The sequence below is a fragment of the Gossypium arboreum genome, chromosome 10, assembly GCF_025698485.1.
Source record: "Gossypium arboreum isolate Shixiya-1 chromosome 10, ASM2569848v2, whole genome shotgun sequence".
Classification (NCBI taxonomy): domain Eukaryota; kingdom Viridiplantae; phylum Streptophyta; class Magnoliopsida; order Malvales; family Malvaceae; genus Gossypium; species Gossypium arboreum.
This window is the reverse complement of record NC_069079.1, coordinates 57455713-57469399: the sequence shown is the minus strand read 5'-3', so window position 1 is coordinate 57469399 and position 13687 is coordinate 57455713. Positions and strand designations below refer to the sequence as shown.

The window sequence follows — 13687 nt, the reverse complement described above, 5'->3', positions numbered from 1 at the left end:
ATTCATGAAAAAATAAAAATAGTCCAAATTTACCTTATATTAGTTTAGTAGGTTGAATTTTGATAAATTGATTCTTAAATTAAATTTATAATATTAAATCAAATAACTACATTTTTATTGATTAATGTATTGTTTGATAAAATGAAAATTTAACCGTTGAAAAATTAAATACTAACTTTAAGTTATAAAATATGTTTGATATATTACAATGCAATCAATTAAACCTTGTAATAGTTGTTAAACCTTGTGAATTGCTGCTCCAGTTTTCATTTGCATTTTCATTTACACATTTAGTCATTAATTTTAGTTAATTAGTTAATTCATACTTCACACTTTATTTGTTTTTTCACCACCAACTTGCTAATTCATAATTTCACAATAATTTGTTTTACATATGCAGTTCCTATGGAGAAGATACTTTTACTCACTACTTTATTACTTGGTGACGATTGTGTACACTTTCATATCATTCGATAATTTCACGACAAGTGTTTCGTGCCGTTGCCGGGGACTGTATTTTAGACATTACTTGTGAAATTGAAATTTTGCAATTTGGTTTAAAATTTTTTGTTTGTATTTAAGTTTTCTTTATTGTGTTTTTTACTCAGGAACCAATAGTTTATGAATATAGATCAAACCATCGATCTACTTCCTATTGACCCTGAGATTGAATGCACTTTCAGACAAAGAAGAAGGGAACGAATAGCCTAGAGACAAGCTATGGAAATGGATCCTGAACACCAAAATTAGAATAAAAGATTTGTTTGCAATGCTCATAATTTGGTCATTGTTGCTGATGACAGAGGCCGAGCCATATGCCAATATGTCATGCCTTTATTCAATGAACTCAATCTAGGTATTGTGAGGCCCAAAATTGAGGCTCCTCAGTTTGAATTAAAGTCGGTTATGTTCCAAATGTTGCAAATGGTGGGCCATTTTAGCGGAATGCCTACCGAAGATCAGCATATACACTTCCGCTTGTTCATGGAAGTATGCGATTTATTTAAGCTAGATGGAGTAATTGAAGACGCTTTGAGATTGAAGTTATTCCCACACTCATTGAGAGATAGAGTGCGAGCATAGTTGAATTCTGTATTGCCTACTTCGGTATCAACATTGCAAGAATTAGCTAAACAATTCTTAATGAAGTATTTTCCACTGAGCAAAAATGCTAAGCTCATAAATGAAAACATTACATTTTAGCAGTTTGACAAAGAATCCATATATGATGCATGAGAGGATTCAAGGAGTTGTTACGAAAATGTCCTTATCATGACATTCCTCACTATATTCAGTTGGAGACTTTTTACAATGATTTCAATGCACATACAAGAATGGTGGTAGGCGCTTCTGCCAATGGAGCTCTTATTTCGAAATTGTACAATGAAGCATATGAGATCCTTGAAAGGATTTCTAGCAACAACTGTCAGTGGCCGACTAATCAAGTAGCCACAGGAAGAAGAGTGGTTGGAGTTCATAAACTCGATGCACTTACGTTTTTGGCAGTCTAGGTATCTTCTATGACTTCCCTACTTAAGAACATTATTGCTAATGGTTTTAATACTAACATGTCAGGTCAGTAGCCAAGCTAGTTTATGTAACAGCCTGATTTTCAGTGGTGTCAAAAATAGTGGTTTCGGGGCCACCAAATCCAACGAGTAAGTTTGTAAATATTATTATTTAATATTTATGAGTCAAATATGGTTTTAAAAAGGTTTTTGATTTAATAATTTTTGTTATTTAAGTGATTTATTAAGTTCAAGTGGTAAGACCTTGAGGTCAAGTGGTTTTAGAAAATGAGATATCGGGACCTCGTTTCTACAAACCGAATTGTAAATATTTTTATAAATATTTAAGGAGTGTCATTAAGGTGGTATTAAAGTTTCGTTGAAAAATTTTAATGTTTCGATAGTTAATTAAGTAAGGACTAAATAATAAAAGTTGAAAAAGTCAAACGCTATTAGTTTAAAAGTGTTAAATTGATTAAAGAATTATAATTGGATGGCCTTAATGGGTAAATTACCCATTCTTAAGTTGGTGGACTGTAAGTGGGGTTGTTTAGTTAAAAAAAATGATGTTTATTAATTTATAAAAACATTATATTATGTTATAATGTTATTATTATAAGAAAAATAAATTGAATTATCTTCTTCACCATTTTAGTCGAAACAAAAAGGAAGAGAAGCTTCAAGCTTCGGCCAAGCTTTAATGGATGCATGTTAGTCTATTTTCCACCCGTTTCTTTTAATTTTTATATTTTTGAAATCGTTGCAACTAGGTCCAGTTAGCCCGTACCTTCGATTTTGAAACTATTAAATATATTGAATGTTGCCATTGATAAAACTTTTGATTTTTGATGTTAAATGATGAATTTTAAATATTGGTTGATATTTAAAAGTATTTTATTAAGTGATTTTTGATGAATTTTTCGATTAGGGACTAAATTGTTAAAATAGTAAAAGTACAATGATTTGATGTGAAATTGTTGCAATAATGGGTTGTATTGGATATCATAAGTATTTAGTTAGGCTCAATTTTGGGTAAAAAGGTTAATTTACATGTTTTAGGCTTAGGGACTAAATTGAATAAAAGTAAAACTTTAGGGGTAATTTTGTAAAAAAATGAAAAAATGACTAAATTGCATAAAATAAATTTTTTTACTATCTAAATTATAGATTGAATGAAATTATTAATTTAGATCAATATCGGGTGGAAAACCGAGGAGAATGGAAAATTACCAAAATGCTCCTGTACTTTGACATTTCTGCAATTTAGTCAGGTAAGCTCATAGTGTTTCAATACATAAATAAATTTCTACTTACATTTTTATAATATAGTTATTTAATCAAATGTTCATAGTTAATTATTGAATGATTGCACTTATGTGCCCTTGTTTGTACTTTGGCACTCCTGATTGCACTTACGTGTCCCTGTTTGTACTTCTGTAACAGCCTAATTTTGGGCCTAGTCAGAACAGTGGTTTCGAGACCACAAATTCAATGAGGAAAAAACTATTTTTATTATATTTTTATGGTATACGGTTTCACAAACTGATTTCATGAAAATTTCGTTCGAAAATTTCGACGTTTGGGCACTCAATTTAGTCAAAAGGACTAAATCGTAAAAAGTGCAAAACTTGAGTTCTAGAAGCTAGAGGTGTCTAATTGATATGAAATTTTAAACCGGAGGTCCGTAAATGGATATTAGACCATTATTTAATTTGTTGGACAAAAATGGACATGAAATAGGTGAAATAGAATATTTTTAAGTTAGGGGCATTTTGGTCATTTAGTAATTAAAATGAATTAAAAACAAAATTAAAAGCCAATTTTTGTCCATCTTCAACCCCATGGACAAATTTCACAAGGGAAAACCATGGCTAGGGTTTTTCAAGCTTCCAAGCTCGATTGTAAGTCCGTTCTAGCCCCGTTTTTAATGATTTTCATGTTTTTGAAATCCTCGTCACAAGATCTATCTATTTCTACCACTAATTTGAGATATAGTTAAGGTCTAAGGTTTTTACCCATGATGAATATGTATGTATTTTTGTGTTTAATGGTAGAAATATGGTTAGAGGAACGACTTTTACTAAGTGATTTTCGGTGAAAATGCTTAAAAGGACTAATTTGTTAAAGTTATAAAATATGTAGTAAATGTGTGTTTCAATGGAAATTGTGGTTTTCTATAGTTATGAAAATGATTCGGCTAGGCTTGTATGTTAAGGAAATTGAATAAATTGCATTTTTTCGAGCTTAGGGGAAAAAATGTAAATATGTCAAACTTTAGGGGCAAAAATGTAATTTCTCCACAATATGATTTTTGGCTCACATTGAATAATGTGACTAATAAGTGAGCTAAATTTGATATTATAGATCAAGAAAAACGAGATTTAGGCCTAGAATGAGGGAAAAACAAGTATTTGACGGTTAGGTCATTTTCACCATTTTTGTGTATCGAGGTAAGTTTGTATATGAATATTGCAATGCTATATTTATGTTTTAAATTACTTTAATATTATATGTTTTATATGATTGATATTATGAGCAAGTTTGATAATGCCAAGATAACGAAAAAATCCCGGTTGAACATTAGGAATAGATAGGATACAAATGTCATGACATTAGGGTTATGTGTGATTTCATGTAAGACCATATTTGGGATATGGTATCGATATGTGATTTCATGTAAGACCATTTCTGGGAAATGGCATCAATATGAGACATCATGTAAGACCATAACTGGGCTATCGGCATCGATATGTGATCCCATGTAAGACTATATCTCGAATATGGCATTGGCATCTTACTATGTGTATGAGGTTTCCCGGGTATCCTTTAGTATTCCAATTGGTTCAATGGGTAATTCAAAGATTATGTCAAAGATGTGAAAAGATATGACTGTGTTACGAGTTCGTACAAGTATGTACATAAAGTTTATAAGCATTGGCTTCATGATATTATGAGTTCATGATCACTATGAAAGTGACCTTAAGTTAAACTTGTGAATAACTATTTATGTTGATGATGTGTAAATTCATGGTAAATTCAGTTGAGAATCATTTGTTAGGCTTTTGAGCCATATCAAATTGAGAGATAAGATGTTTAATTCACTTGATTTGTGCTTCATTGGATATGTGTAAAAAATGAAAGATTTGCATAATTGCCTATTAAAATGGTTATGAAAGTATGTGAAGTTAAGAGTTTAAATCATTGAAAGGTGTTAAGCTTTGGGCTTGAAAATATGAATATGCATAATTAATGTACATGTTACTATGAGTCTTGAAATGATTTGTTAATGATTATTATGGTATGTTATATTGGAGAGGTTACGATCGTTTGGCAAATGTTAAGATGTATTAAATTATGCTTATAAATTGAAGGGGGTAAGCATTGTGATTGAGTAAGTTATGCCTATGAAGATTTAATGACATTGTGTTATGTTATGTTTGTTGTATGACAAATGTATGACTATTGTTGCTTATTATTTGCATACGAACTTACTAAGCTTTGTAGCTTGCTCCTCTTCCTTTCCGATATCTTATAGGGTTATATGCTAGCTCGAGTTGAGATCGCCGGAGATGCTATCACATCAAGCTATCATGTTGGGTAAATGAACGCAAACCCTTGAGTCTATGGCATGTATAGGGACTTAGTCATTTTGTGTATGTGTCATTATGATATGTCCAAATGTATTGGCTTGTAATGATTAAGGATTTGATTTGGTATGTAGCCACATAAATTGGCTTTTATTGGCTAATGAGTTGCAAGCATATTAATTACTCATATGCCTATACTAATGTCATTGTATGATGTGGTTTATAATGGTATGTTAATGAAATTAGACTAGATGAGACATGTGGGAAGTTGTTGTGTTGAAGGTGATTGGGTATGTGTAGACTTGATAAAGTATGATGTTATGAGCATGTATATGAAGGTAAGGAAATGATATGTTTAAGTCTTTATTGTTGATATATAGGTTAAATTGGCCAATTAATGGCATGTAAATATTCAATAATGACTAGCTATTGGAATGGCTAGTTATGTATATGCTTTGGTGTTTTGTATGTCTAAATGAAAGTTAATACAAAGAAATCATGAAAGAGTAAAATTAACATTAAAATAGTTTTAGACAGCAGTAGTAATATAACTTTGAAAAGTCACCAATAATTGTGAAAATAAAATTAGAGGTTGAATAAAAAATTAAATTAAAGCCTATTTAATCTAGTTTTACATAGAAGAAACGGTACGGTGTAAGCAAAAGAATTTTATTTTATGAGTATTTGAATTTTTGTGAGACAAGGTCAGAATTGTGACAGCCCAAAATTGACCCTAGTCGGGAAGTGGTTTCGGGACCGCTAAACCGAGTCACCGAAATGTTTGAACGTAATATTTATTGTCTAGAATATGTAATTATGAATGTGTGAAAATTTCAAGCTTCGATTTAGCCGATAGCATGTGAATTCAGTTAGTAGGACTTGTGTGACACTTTTGAAAAGTGATAGGCTAATCTATAAGGACCTAATAGTGCATGTAGTCAAGGGAGGACTTGCATGTCAAATTTCCCCTAATAGTTAGTGGCCGCCATGACAAGAGATTATGGGTAAAAATATGTCATAAAACATGTTGGGACAATGGTGTATGTAAGAAAAAATAAAATAGTGAGCATGGGAATTTAATAATGAAAGGAACAAAAAAAAAAAAAGAGAAAAAATGGTCTCATGCATGCCCATTGCCGTGAGTGTGGAGAAAGAAAGAAGAATTTTGTTCATCATTTTCATTTCCTTTGGGCTGAAAATTCTAAGGAAGAAGGAAGGAATTCTTGTTTCATGTTGGTTTGGAAGAGGTTTAGGAGGAGGTTTGGCCATACTTGTACCTAGATTAAGGTAAGTTTGATGTTTTGCCATGAGATTCATGTATATTTTAGTTGCTAGCTTGATGTTCTTGTTAGCCCATGGTTCAAATCTTTGTTATGTCATGGGAATGAAATTCGCCAAAGTGAATATGGTGTTAATGCCATTGCATGCTAAATATCAAGCTTGATAATGATTCATGTGATGGTGGATTGAGGATTCTTAGATTTTCTTTTAGCATTTTGAATGAGATACTAAGTTCTTTGTTTAACCATGACCAAATTGAAACGGTATGGTGTTGTGGTATTCGCCATGTTATATCCATAAGTATGATTCATGCATGTTGCATGGTAAGTAAGATTTAAGCTTTGGATATGTGTGTATATTTGGATATAAGCCACTTGAGAATTCGCCATTGCACCTACATGAATATATGTTTGCACATGATGAATTGGTATGACATGTATACTATTTTAAGGTGTCTATTTGCTTGTGATGTTGTTTGGTTATGAAATAAATGAGAGATGTGTATAGAACTACAATATGTAATGCGTTAATTAGGAAAATGTATGCTATTTTTTTTGTGTAGTATTAGTGTAAAATTGGCCTCCACATAGACATGCATATTCGGCCAAAGGAAGTAGATTGGTGTGCATGTATTCGGTTAGAGGCAACCATATTGAAGCCTTATCTTGGCTTAGATTGTTGACCAAATGGGTAATAAGTGAGGATGGTTGCGAATATACAAACATACATATGCATGTGTAATTGAATTATGAATGTTTAGCAAGAGGGTTAAACTAGTTGATTTATTGATTAAGCTCAAGGAGTTAAAGAAGGAGAATCAAGCAAGGGAAAGACGAAGGTCATCGAGTAGCCGACTTGGACTGTTTTACCCAACACAAGGTAAGTCATTAAGCGTATATTTGGTGTTGATTTAAATGATCAATATATATATGCAAATGTGTTTAAATGAGTTGGTGTGTAAATGGAAATGTATGTGTATGGAATGATGCCATTGTTGAATGTATAAAGGCAGCAAAATACATAAGGTATTGGTCTCGGCACTAAGTGTGCGGGTATAAATGGACACGGTGACAAGATTGGCACTAAGTGTGCGGGTTTAAAATTGTACAGCACTAAGTGTGCGAGTTTGATTATATAGAACTAAGTGTGCGAGTTGAATACATATAGCACTAAGTGTGCGGATTCACTATATGCTCTTGCATTACAATTGGCACTGAGTGTGCGACATTATCGAGCTAATCCCGGACAGCGGATCGGGTAAGTACCTCGAGCTCATGACGAATAGAAAATATGTTCATGCTCGGGGTTGAATTTGGTAAGTCTTAAATCTATGTGATGATTGAAATTGTATGATTGTGGTGGAAATGAGTTAGTGTGTGAAAATGCCTCAAATATCTTGTTGTGTAGAATATGAAATGTGGATGTATGACTTGGTATGAGATTGGACCGAAAGGTCCGAGGAATTATGGTATAGATTCGATATGGATGAGTACCTAGCCTCGTTTATTGTTTCATGTTGTAGTAACTTTATCAGTGGATTGATGAATGCTTACGACTTACTGAGTTGTAAACTCACTCGGTGTTTTCTTGTCACCCATTTTAGGTCTCTCGGACTCGTATTGTTTGCGTGATCGGGACCGTCGTTGAAGTCATCACACCGGCTGAAATCTTGTGGTATTGTTTTTGTTGTTGAAGAACATTTGGCATGTATAGGCTATTATATTTTGTCGAATTGTGGGTTGTAAACTTTAAGCCATGTGAAAATGGCCTATGTGGTCGTCGAGTGGGATGCTAGAACCTATAGCCACGAGTCTTAGAAACTCAAATTTTGATAAGGTGGCCATAATTTGTGTCATGTATGATGGATGATTAAGGCCAAGGAAAAATTCATGAAATTGGCATAGTCTCTGCAGTAACTGTTGCGGACAGCAGCAGTGAGATGAGATTGAAAAATCACTAAAAATAGTAGAAGTAGAATTAAATAGTGAGTAAATTATGGAACTGAACCTTGATGAATCTATTTTTATATGGACGAAACGAAACGACCATATGAGCGGTATACTGAGAAATATTAAGGTTCTCGTGAGACAGGGCCAGAACGGTTTCTGGGTCCCCTTTCGCGACTTTGAAAATTTACCATCAATTATCCAGAAATAATTAGGAGTCATGCCTTATATGTAAAGATTCCATTTTGAGTCTAGTTTCATTAGAAACAAACGGCACCAGTATTAAATCCCTGTACAGGGAGATATTCAAGTTGTAACGCGCGAAGGTCAGAGCAGTCGGTCCCTGTAACATGGGTGACTTGAACTAATAAACTGTACCAATTGGCCCAACCAAAATTCTAAAAATAAATCCATGGATGGGTATATGAGTCTAAATTCAGGAAAATTTACGAAACCAGTTTCCGAGTTTTGAAACTCGAGATATGATTTTAAGGCGACGGTGATGCAGTTTTCCAGCCTGACTGGTAACGTCAAATTGGTTGGTATCTTGAGAGGGTTTGGCGTTAACCCTCGTGTCCGACACACGGCGTCGGTCACGAGTTAGGGTGTTACAATTTTATTGGTATCGAGCTATGGTTTAGTCGGTTCTAGGACTACCATAGCGCGTGTGAGTCTAGCTATACATGCCAAATTGTTAGCGCTTAATAATGTGATGACTTGACGGTTGGAATTTTTGTTTTGATTAGCAATGGAACCCGGTAGAGAGACCCTTGGCGGATGACGTTGAAAGTGTAGCGGCTGCTCTGCGCAAGGGACACCGCCCGTTGAGCCTCGATCATCCGCGAATAATCAAAATGAAGGCGAAACAAGCCTTCTTCACCATGATGAATGAGTGGGTCGTGCAATATGCCCGAACCAACCCGGCTGTCCAACCATTCCCGAATTTAAATACTCCACCCCAAGAGCCCGCAATGGCTCCGATTCATCGATCTGTGAGGTGAGTAAACCACCGTGGACTTGATTAGGAAGCGTGGGGCGAGGAGTTCAAGGCCATAGTTCTTGATGATGCCGAAAAGGCCGAGTTCTAGCTCGATAACACCATTAGAGTGTTAGATGAACTGTCATGCACACCGATGAATGTCTTAAGTGTGCTATATCCTTGTTGCGAGACTCACTTACTATTGGTGGAGGACTTTAATTTCCATAGTCCCAAATGAACGAGTTACTTGGGATTTCTTCCAATCCAATTTCAAAGAAATACGTTAGTCAACAGTTCATCGATCGAAGCGTAAGGAATTCTTGGAACTCAAGCAAGGCCGGATGATCAGATCGAATCTGAACATGGGTTCGTAAGACTTAGTCGGTATGCTCGGGAGTGTGTGGCTGATGAGGTTGCGATGTGCAAAAGATTTGAAGAAGGATTGAATGAAGAGTTAAAGTTACTAGTAGGAATTTTGGAGATAAAGGAGTTCGTGACACTAGTCGAACGAGCACGCAAGGCGGAAGAACTTGGGAAGGAGAAGAAGAAGGCTGAATTTGAAGCAAGAGATTACCGTAAAAGATCGACGAGTAAAGCTCCGTTCTCGGCTGTAAAGAGGTTCGTGGAGGACACCGAGAAGTCGAGGACGATCGGGAATTTCCATTAGAGCCCGACCATTGACGGACTCGAGCTACTTGATAGCTAGTGTGGGCAATAATCGTCAAGAGAGACCGAATGCCCCAATGTGGAAGACGACACCTAGGTGAATGTTGGGGTAAGTCATTAATAGGGCATGTTATGGATGCGGTTCGAAGGACCACTTCATTAGAGATTGCACGGAGCTAGATGAGAGGAATAAGACGCAAGGTGCAAGACCTAGTGGAACGACGGCTAGAGGTAGGCCCCCGAGAATCTCTGGAGGTAGGGGTGGTAATCAGAGAGGAGCCTCTAATACGGCTGTTCGATCCGAGACCCGTACTCCTGCTAGAGCATATGCCATCCGCGCACGAGAGGAGGCATCCTCCCCTGACGTTACCACTGGTACTTTTACTCTCTTTGATACTATTGTGATCGCATTGATTGACCCCGGCTCTACTCACTCATATGTATGTGAAACCTTAGCATCCAAAGAAGACTCACCGTTGAGTCTCGAGTTCGTAATTCGAGTGTCAAACCCTTTGGGTCAATACGTGCTCATTGATAAAGTGTGCAAGAGATGCCCCTAATAATTCGAGAATCTGCTTTCCTACCGATCCGATGCTTCTACCATTTAATGAATTGATGTTATTCTTGGTATAGATTGGTGACCGTACATGATGCATGGTGGATCGCAAAAGGAAAACCATTGATTTGAGGAGTGCAAATAATGAGGTAGTCCGAGTCGAGTCTCATCGATTTAAAAGGAGCGCCAATGATAATATCTTCTATGACCGCTCGGAGGTATGTGAAAAAGGGGTGTGAAACATACCTTGCGTATGTGTTTGGAAGTAAAGAGACGGAAAGGAAACTCGAATCGGTACCAGTGGTTTGTGAGTATTCAGATGTTTTTCCTGAGGAGTTACCGGGATTGCCACCGGTTCGAGAAGTGGAATTCGGCATCGAAGTTGTACCGGGTACTACACCGATTTCAATAGCCCCGTATCGTATGGCATTAACGGAATTAAAGGAATTGAAGGTTCAATTGCAAGAATTGACGGATAGAGGTTTCGCTCGACCGAAGTTTTTCTCCATGGGGCGCTTTGTATTGTTTGTGAAGAAGAAGGACGGAACCATGAGGTTGTGCATCGACTATCGTCAACTCAATAAAGTGACGATAAAGAATAAATATCCATTGCCACGAATTGACGATTTGTTTGATCAATTAAAGGGAGCCTCGGTGTTTTCAAAGATAGATTTGAGGTCGGGTACTATCGGTTGAGGGTCCGAGAATCGGACATACCAAAACCGCTTTTAGAACGAGGTACGGTCACTACGAATTCTTGGTGATGCCGTTTGGGCTCACTAATGCCCTGCGGTGTTTATGGATTTAATGAATAGAATTTTCAGGCCATACTTGGATCGGTTCGTAGTTGTATTTATCGATGACATTTTGGTCTATTCGAGATGAAACCGAGCATCTTGAACACCGAGGCTAGTGTTGCAAATCTTACGAGATAAGCGAGTTATACGCAAAGTTCAATAAATGTGAATTTTGGTTGAAAGAGGTTAGCTTTTTGGGGCACGTGGTGTCCGTGATCGGTGTCGGTGGACCCGAACAAAATTCGCCATAGTCGATTGGAAACCACCAAGGAATGTTACCGAAGTTAGGAGCTTTTTGGGGCTTGCGGTTATTACCGACGATTTGTAAAGGTTTCTCGACGATAGCCACGCCAATGACGGCTACTCCAAAAGGATGTTAAGTTCGAATGGACGGAGAAATGTCAGAAAAGTTTCAATCAATTGAAAGCTTATTTGACTGAAGCCCCAATTCTAGTGCAACTCGAATCGGGCAAAGAGTTTGTCATTTATAGTGACGCATCCCTACTTGGGTTGGGTTGCGTATTGATGCAAGAAGGGCGAGTTGTGGCCTATGCGTCGAGGCAATTAAAGCCACATGAGAAAAATTATCCGACCCATGATCTCGAATTGGTCGCCATCGATTCGCCTTAAAGATATGGCGACATTACTTATTTGGTGAGAAGTGCCATGTGTATTCGGATCACAAAAGTCTCAAATATTTGATGACCCAAAGAGACTTAAATCTGCGACAAAGGCGATGGCTCGAGTTGTTAAAAGATTATGAGCTCGTCATTGATTATCACCCGGGAAGGGCTAATGTGGTTGCGGATGCCTTAAGCGAAATCACTATTTGCTTTATGACGATGAATGTACACTTGTCTATCCTACCGACAATGTGTTAGTAGCTGAATTGAAAGCCAAACCATTATTGATACGTCAAATTCGTGAAGCTCGTAAAGTCGACGATGAGTTGGTTGCAAAACGGGATGAGTGTGTTCGAACAAGGACTCGGAATTTCAAATCGATGATGACGATTGTTTGAGGTTGAAGAAGTCGTGTGTGTCCCAAAGAATTGAACTTATTCCAATAATTTTGAACGAAGCCCATTGTAGCCGAATGGCAATCCACCCGGGAGTACGAAGATGTACAACGATTTGAAAGCGTCGGTTTTGGTGGCATGGTATGAAACGGACATCTCCAACTTTGTTTGAGATGTTTAATATGTCAACAAGTGAAAGCGGAACATCAAGTGCCTTTGGATTGCTTCACCGATCACGATACCCGAGTGGAAATGGGATCGAGTCACAATGGACTTTGTGTCCGGCCGCCATTGTCGACTAGTAAGAAGGATGCGATTTGGGTTGTTGTTGATAGACCGACTAAGTCGGCTCACTTTATCCCCGTGCGCACGGGATTTTCATTGGATAAACTAGCCAATTGTACGTTTCTCGATTGTGAGATTACACGGGTACCGATTTCTATTGTGTCGGATAGAGATCCGAGATTTACCTCGCGATTTTGGAAGAAATTTCAAGAAGCTTTGGGTACCAAGTTGCATTTCAAGACCGCCTTTCACCCCAAACCGATGGTCAATCCGAACGGATAATTCAAATACTCGAGGATATGTTGAGATGTTGTATCCTTGAGTTTAGTGGTTCATGGAGCAGTATCGCCTTTGATTGAATTCGCACAACAATAGCTTTCAATCAAGTATTAAGATGGCGCCTTACGAGGCTTTATACGGTCGTAAATGCCGTACCCCATTATTCGGTGAACTTAGTGAAGGTAAATTCTTGAGGTTGATTTGGTTAAGGATGCCGAGCAAAGAGTTCGAGTAATTCGTGAAAGTTTGAAAGTCGCGCCGGATCGCCAAAAGTCGTATGCGGATTTGAAAAGAAAAGATATTGAATATCGGGTTGGAGACAAGGTCTTTCTCAAAGTTTCACCTTGGAAGAAGGTGCTTAGATTTGGCCGTAAGGAAAATTGAGCCCGAGGTTCATCGGGCCATATGAAATATCTGAACGAGTCGGTCGATCGCGTATCGTTTGATTTTGCCCCCGAACTTGAAAGGATTCACAACGTCTTCCATGTTTCGATGCTTGACGTTATAGATCGACCCGTCACACGTAATTAGTCCATCGAGGTTGAAATTCAAGCCGATATGAGTTATGAAGAAGAACCGATTCGTATCCTAGCTCGTGAAGTGAAGGAGTTGCGAAACAAAAGAGTTCCATTAGTAAAAGTGTTATGGCTCAAACACGGATGGAAGAAGCTACTTGGGAACCCGAGAACTCTATGAAAGAGCGTTACCCAAACCTATTTACGGTAAGATTTTCGGGACGAAAATTTCTTAAGTGGGGAGAGTTGTGACAGCCAAAATTGACCCTA

The 13687-nt window shown here is 37.1% G+C and overlaps 1 non-coding gene across 1 annotated transcript; it reads right to left on the bottom strand.

Moving 5' to 3' along the window:
• Nucleotides 1–1173: 1173 nt before the first annotated feature.
• On the bottom strand, nt 1174–1279 carry LOC128282975 (small nucleolar RNA R71). Its single transcript, XR_008273322.1, has one exon. It is a non-coding gene; the product is annotated as a small nucleolar RNA R71 (small nucleolar RNA).
• Between the last annotated feature and the right edge of the window lie 12408 nt (nt 1280–13687).